General features: G+C 44.5%; 1 protein-coding gene across 3 annotated transcripts in view; it reads left to right on the top strand.

The window, feature by feature from the left end:
• Positions 1-7,500, top strand: part of LOC143284604 (uncharacterized) — a 133,811-nt gene that overhangs the window by 61,334 nt on the left and 64,977 nt on the right. The window lies entirely within an intron of this gene.

Raw genomic sequence — 7,500 nt, 5'->3', positions numbered from 1 at the left:
TTACATCAAAAATTGAGAGAGACTGGGAGGGAAAAGCAAAGAGGGAGCTGCAAAAGAGAGAGAGGCAGACAGAGAGAGAGAGAGAGAGAGAGAGAGCGAGCGTGAGAGAGGGAGAGGGTGGAGGTGAGACTGAGACACTGACAAAGAGAGGGAGCGCAAGAGAGAGCGAAAAGGAGAGGGAGGGAGGGGGTCTGGGAGAGAGAGACAGTGACACGGATGATTCATTCATTAGGCCATAGCCGTTATGAAGGGGGGGGGGTAAACAAACAATATCTGTTGCGTCCCATATGTTTGAATAAACACTAGGAAAAAAAACTGACATGAAACACAGAGACATTAGCGCAACATATTCCAAGGTTGCAATTTTTTTTCTAAATTTAAATGCATTATGCAGGGAAATGGACAAATTCCATACATCAGTTTGCCGTTTGGACGACATCAATAAGCACAACTTAAAAATGTACAAGATTGTCGGTAATATTTTACTGGAATATATCTTTCTCTTAACCCTTTAAGAGCTGAACAGACTAAAAACAAAATGCACCTCGTCGTCTTTCTCTTTCAGACATAATGGGCAAATCAAATCATTAACATGTTAATGTTGATGACAGAGACATAGGGGGAGGGAGGGGGGGGGAGAGACAAATCTTGCTTCCCCCCGGCCCTCCTTCCCCCCCCACCCCACCCTCCTTCCCCCTGTTTGCCTGTTGGGTTCCTGGCACTGACGTCCTGTGTGGGGAACTTCCCAGGCAGCACAACGTGAACATCGGTTCATGACCATGCCTTCAGCCATCTGATGAGACGATAAACCGAGGTCCCGTGTGCAGCATGCTCTTAGCGCACGTAAAAGAACCCACGGCAACAAAAGGGTTGTTCCTGGCAAAATTCTGTAGAAAAATCCACTTCGATAGGAAAAACAAATAAAACTGCACACAGGAAAAAATTATTTAAAAAAGGGTGGCGCTGTAGTATAGCGACGCGCTCTCCCTGGGGAGAGCAGCTCGACTTTCACACAGAGAAATCTGTTGAGTAAAAAAAAAAAATACAAATACAAATCTGTCAGTGGGGGCAGGAGCCACGTGGGCAGGTGTTTGTAACATGTATTGTGTTAACACCATCTCTGAGAATCAGAGACTGACTCAGATACACTGTTATCAAGGCGTTTCCTGCATGTGTTGTTCACAGTAACGGTGTGGGGGTGGGGGTGGGGGCGGGGGCGAGTGTTAGTGGAGCGGGGATTGGGGGTGGGTTTGAATCGTGTGTGTGTGTGTGTGTGTGTGTGTGTGTGTGTGTGTGTGTGTGTGTGTGTGTGTGTGTGTGTTTGTGCGCGCGTGTGTGTGTGTGTGTTTCTCTCGGTTTTTTTTTCTTCTCTTTCTCTTTTTTTTTTTCCATTTTTTTTTGTTGTATAATCATCATTGTAATTGTTGCCATTATATTGTTATAGCTATTATCACTATCGGTGTTGTTAACATTATTATCAATGTTGTTGTTGCTATCAATTATCATTAAACGCATTACATCATCCGGATGACAAGTGTCCAGACCACCACTCAGGGGCTAGTAGAGAGGAGGGGGGGGGGGTAAATACTGGTTAGTGTGGGTTATAAAACAAACAAGAACATTATCTAAAGATGGAAAAACAGTGGTTAGTGCGGGTTATAAAACAAACAAGAACATTACCCAAAGATGGAAAAATACTGGTTAGTGTGGGTTATAAAACAAACAAGAACATTATCTAAAGATGGAAAAAATAGTGGTTAGTGCGGGTTATAAAACAAACAAGAACATTATCTAAAGATGGAAAAATAGTGGTTAGTGTGGGTTATAAAACAAACAAGAACATTATCTAAAGATGGAAAAAATAGTGGTTAGTGCGGGTTATAAAACAAACAAGAACATTATCTAAAGATGGAAAAAATAGTGGTTAGTGCGGGTTATAAAACAAACAAGAACATTATCTAAAGATGGAAAAATAGTGGTTAGTGTGGGTTATAAAACAAACAAGAACATCACCCAAAGATGGAAAAATAGTGGTTAGTGCGGGTTATAAAACAAACAAGAACATTATCTAAATATGGAAAAATACTGGTTAGTGTGCGTTATGAAACAAACAAGAACATTATCGAAAGATGGAAAAAATACTGGTTAGTGTGCGTTATGAAACAAACAAGAACATTACCGAAAGATGGAAAAAATACTGGTTAGTGTGCGTTATGAAACAAACAAGAACATTACCTACAGATGGAAAAAATGCTGGTTAGTGTGCGTTATGAAACAAACAAGAACATTACCTAAAGATGGAAAACAATACTGGTTAGTGTGCGTTATGAAACAAACAAGAACATTACCTACAGATGGAAAAAATGCTGGTTAGTGTGCGTTATGAAACAAACAAGAACATTACCTAAAGATGGAAAAAATAGTGGTTAGTGTGCGTTATGAAACAAACAAGAACATTACCTAAAGATGGAAAAAATACTGGTTAGTGTGCGTTATGAAACAAACAAGAACATTACCTAAAGATGGAAAAAATACTGGTTAGTGTGCGTTATGAAACAAACAAGAACATTATCGAAAGATGGAGAGAAAAGAAAAGGACTTCCCATGATGAAAAATCACAGAATTATCTCTGCCGCTGAAGCCAAAACTATGCATAGTAGGTTGTTGTTTTTTTTCTTGGTTTTTTTTTTGTTTTGTTTTTTGTTTTTTCTTTTTTTCTCTCTTTTTTCCCCAAAGGGACGAACGGTAGAAGTAGCATGTAATTGTATTTCCAGTCAGATAACTCCGGCACGAATGATATTTTGTCCTGTGGAATGTCACCTTGACCACCACCCTCCTATTACAACAGTCAGAAAACAGCTTCGCTTTGATAGCAGTTGTGGATTGTATACGTGCCGGCTTAATTACACGTAGGACTGGTTGTGTGCTAATTGTGGACAAATTGTTGATTGTGAACACACCCCAATAGGCATGTGCTGAACGTTCAGCTATGGGATAAAAATAATGGTCTGGCCATGGTTTGAAAAACGTTTCTTTTTCTGTTCTTTTTTTTTTTTTTTTTTTTTTTTAAGTGTGTGTGTGTTGTTGTTGTTGTTTTCTTAGTTTTTTGTGTTTGTTTTTTTGTTGGTTTTTGACAGGTAAGGCCGATACCAGGACACCAGAATTCACATAGAATAGAATATGTCTTTATTACCAAGTGTACCGGGGTCACAAGGAATATTGGGGGGGTGGGGGGGGGTTAGTCCATAACAAGATAAGAACATAAATCGAAAACCATACACAAACACAGATACAGTAGAAATAAGATACATACAAGTGCGTATCAATATAAAAACTTGTGCATACTCACGCATGCTCGCACTGCACGCACTGCACACACACACACACACACACACACACACACACACACACACACACACACGTTTGAACAGAAGCTGCATATTACATGTGGATGGGGCTGATGACTAGATATTCAGGGAGATGGTTGCTGGTTGCACAATATAAAAGTTATGTGTTCAGTCTTTGATTTGCTGTTTGCGTTTGGACATTTTCTTTATATTATATTATTTTTATTTTTTTCTGCTTTTTCTTTCTAGGTTTTTTTTTTTTTCAAGGGGTGACGGGGATGGGGGTGGGCGGCGAGAGGACTCAGGTGAAGGATGCGTTAACAAATGAACGAACTTTTTTCTTCCTTTCTTTTTATCGAGGGAAACAAGGGAACAGGCTCGTAAGTCTGGTTTTTCACCCTGCCAGTCATACAAAGGAAAACATGATAAACACTCAACACAAATGGCATAACATTCCATTGCAGATTACCAATTATATATCAAAACAAAACTTACTATTTAAAAAAAAAATGACTGCACGCACAAAATTTGTTATGAACTGGACCTGGAGCTTCCTATTTTAGGAAGTTTTTTTTTTCTTTTTTTCTTCTTCTTTTTTTCTTTCTAATTTACCTGCATTCAAGACGATGGGAAATTAAAACACCTAAGCAGCAATGGTTCGAAGACATGTGTTGTGCCTTTGTCTATATTGAGAGTGGCTGTGTCTGGAAGGATATTGCGCTTGTTTGGTGTATAGGATAACGGCAGTTTGTGTATGGATGATTATGGCTCTTGATTGTTTCGTGTAAAGGATAATGGGAGTTTGTGTATGGATGATTATGGCTCTTGATTGTTTCGTGTAAAGGATAATGGCAGTTTGTGTATGGATGTTGCGCTTGTTTAGTATACTCTCTCTAATAAATTACTCTATCTCCCTCTCTCTCTCCATCTCACTCCCTCTCTCTCTCTCCCTCTCCCTCTCTCTCCTCTCTCCCTCCCTCTCTCTCTCCCTCTCTCTCTTTCCCCTCCCTCCTCTCTCTCCCTCTCTCCCTCTCTCTCCCTCTCTCTCTTTCCCCTCCCTCCTCTCTCTCCCTCTCTCCCTCTCTCTCTTTCCCCTCCCTCTCTCTCTCTTTCCCCTCCCCCTCTCTCCCTCTCTCTCTTTCCCCTCCCCCTCTCTCCCTCTCTCTCTTTCCCCTCCCCCTCTCTCTCTCCCTCTCTCTCTTTCCCCTCCCCCCTCTCTCTCCCTCTCTGTCTCCTTCTCTCTCTCTTTCTTTCCCCTCCCACTCTTTCCCCTCCCCCCTCTCTCTCTCCCTCCCTCTCTCCCTCTCTCTGTTATCACCCAGAAGCAGTGCTACTTGTATAATTCTGCCTGCCTGAATCAACAATGTGGGGAGATAAGATGCAAGAAAGAACAATAGAACCATCCATATGCTGGTATTTTGCTGCTTATTCACAGGCGTTTGCGAGCGTAACAGACTGCACAACACATACACACACACACACGCGCGCGCGCTCACACTTACACACTCACACTCACACACCCTCTGTCTCTGTCTCTGTCTCTGTCCCTGTGTCTGTCTGTCTGTCTGTCTGTCTCTCTCTCTCTCTCTCTCCCTATCTAATTCTTTCTCCCTCTTTTTCTCTAACACACTCTCTCACACTCTCTCTCACTCTTCCCCCTCTCTCTCACGCATACGTGCTTGTGTAGACTTACACACGCACACACGTACGCACACATAGTTGTGCGCGCGCGCACTCTTACACAGAGAGAGGGGATTGGGGGGGGGGGGGGGAATTACGATACAAAAAATAAGCAAAGTCGTCCAAAGTGAAATAAATAATTAATATTTGATGATCCAGGCTCCAAAACAAGCTCAACAATGCCCAGAATATGTAGTCACGAACCACCAAATATGACCATTGTCATAGTATCATTTTTTACGCTATGTCTTTCTTATTTACAGTTATGACATTGTAGACGATATAGCATCAAAAAGTAAAACTCTTTGCAGACGATACAAGTATGTTTTTGAGCAACGAGATGGGGAGATAGGGGTGGGGTGGGGTGGGGGTGGGGTGGAGTGGAGATGGGGGTGGGGGGTGGGTTGGAGGCGGGACGGTCAGGCAAGCCCCAGCAGACAGACAGACAGACAGAAGCTTATTATGTGTTAATTGATACAGACGTGATAGCTTAATTAGATATGGGCCCCGCGCCCGAAGTTCACACACCACTCTCTCTCTCTCTCTCTCTCTCTCTCTCTCTCACACACACACACACACACACACACACACACACACACACACACACACACACACACACACACACACACACACACACATACACACACACACATGCGTGCGCTAACGCCAGCACTGCACTACACTACACCGAGGAGACTACAGATCAACTTTCCACAGGGATAGGCCCTGAGTTTACCCTCTTTCCGGACATAAGTATATATAGGCTTTTTTTTCTTTTTTTCTTTTTAACACTTCACTGCAAGAACAACAGAAAGGTGACATTTTCAACACAGTGCCCAGGAGATGGGAGGGAGGCAGGGGAACCAGGGGGGGGGGGGGGGGTAGGGGGGGGGGGACAAGGGGGCGAAGGGAGCGGATTGTTGCGGATCGGAGGATGTGAACTTTTGAGAAGTGGGGGGAGAGAAGTGAAAGACTAGATAGGAGGGTCGATAGATATTTCCCAATGATGCCAAAGTCGCACGGGGCTTTACCTTGGATTGGGAGGGGGGGGTGTGGGGGGGGGGGAGGGACGGGATGAGTGGGGAGGGGGTAGGGGTGGGTGGAAGTGGGGGCCGGAGGGGGTTGAAGCGATAGAGGGCGAGGAATGGAGGATAGGGGGGAGTGGGGGTGCAGGAGGTGGGGGCAGGTTTTCACGATAGTGTGATAGGTGTGACCTTTACTGTGAGGAGAGGCACACGTCGAGTGCGTGGAATGTGCAGACGGAAGCTCTCTTCCTAGCTGAAGTGAGTATGGGAGGAAAAGATATGTGTGTGCGTGTGCGTGTGCGTGTGTGTGTGTGTGCGTGTGTGCGTGTGTTTGTTTGTTTGTTTTTTTTTGTTTTGTTTTTAAAAATTTTCTTTATAAATCATACCTTCTTCAAATCAGAATTTCCTTGTGTTGCTCAGTTAATATTTTATTCAAATGGTTGCGAAAATGTCAGTACAACAACAGTTAATCTGACAATAAATGGTTTCAGTCAGTCAGTCAGTCAGTGTGTGCATGTGTGTGTGCGCGCGCTTGTGTGTGCGTGTGTGTGTCTGTGTGTGTGTGTGTGTGTCAGTGTATGTGTGTGTGTGTGTGTGTGTGTGTGTGTGTATGCATGTGTGTGTGTGCACGCTTTTGTGTGTGTGTGTACGTGTGTCTGTGTGTACGTGTGTCAGTCTGAGTGTGTGTGTGTGTTGTTGACGTGCATTTGATTGTGTGTGTACGTTTGCGTGTGTCTGTGTGTTGTCAGTGCAGGTCAGTTTTAAGCCGATATACAAAGATAATTGCCTTTGTCTGTGTGTGTGCGCGCACGCGCGCGCGCGTGTGTGTGTATGTGTGTGTGTGTGCGCACACGCGAGCTTAAGGTCAACTGCGTTTGCGTATGGTTCGGTGTCAGTATATGTCTAGTATGTCTCAGCCTGTGAGCCTGTGGGAGCGTGTGTAAGCGCGCGCGCGTGTGTGTGTGTGTGTGTGTGTGTGTGTGTGTTTGTGTGTGTGTGTGTGTGTGTGTGTGTGATTGTATGTATGTGTGTGTGTTAGGTGTGCGTGTGTGTGTGTTGGTGACGGGTGGAGGGATGGGGATAGGAGAAGAGAGAGAGGAAAGGTCAGGAAGGTAAGGGAGAAGGGGAGCGGGGGTGTTAGGGAAGGGGCAGGAAGGTGGTGGTGGTGGTGGTGAGCCGTGTGAAGTGTGGGAAGAAGAGCTGATGCTGTGCACAGGGCAGGAGTGAAAGGAGACGTGTGGGTGTGTGTGTGTGTGTGTATGTGTGTGTGTGTTCCCTCGTGTAGTCACGTACGTGTTGGTAGCAGCTAGCTAAACACGACAATGGTGACTCCCCGAAACATCGCAAGTTATGTCCGACACCACACCCAGTGGTCAGTCTGGTCGCAGTCATTGGGTCAGTCCTTGCTGTCACTCTGTGCCTGACCGAGTGGGGGGTGGTCCATGGTC

The sequence above is a fragment of the Babylonia areolata genome, chromosome 8 (genome assembly GCF_041734735.1).
Source record: "Babylonia areolata isolate BAREFJ2019XMU chromosome 8, ASM4173473v1, whole genome shotgun sequence".
Lineage (NCBI taxonomy): Eukaryota > Metazoa > Mollusca > Gastropoda > Neogastropoda > Buccinidae > Babylonia > Babylonia areolata.
Note: the sequence above shows the minus strand (reverse complement) of the source record. Positions and strands in the feature narration are given on the sequence as shown.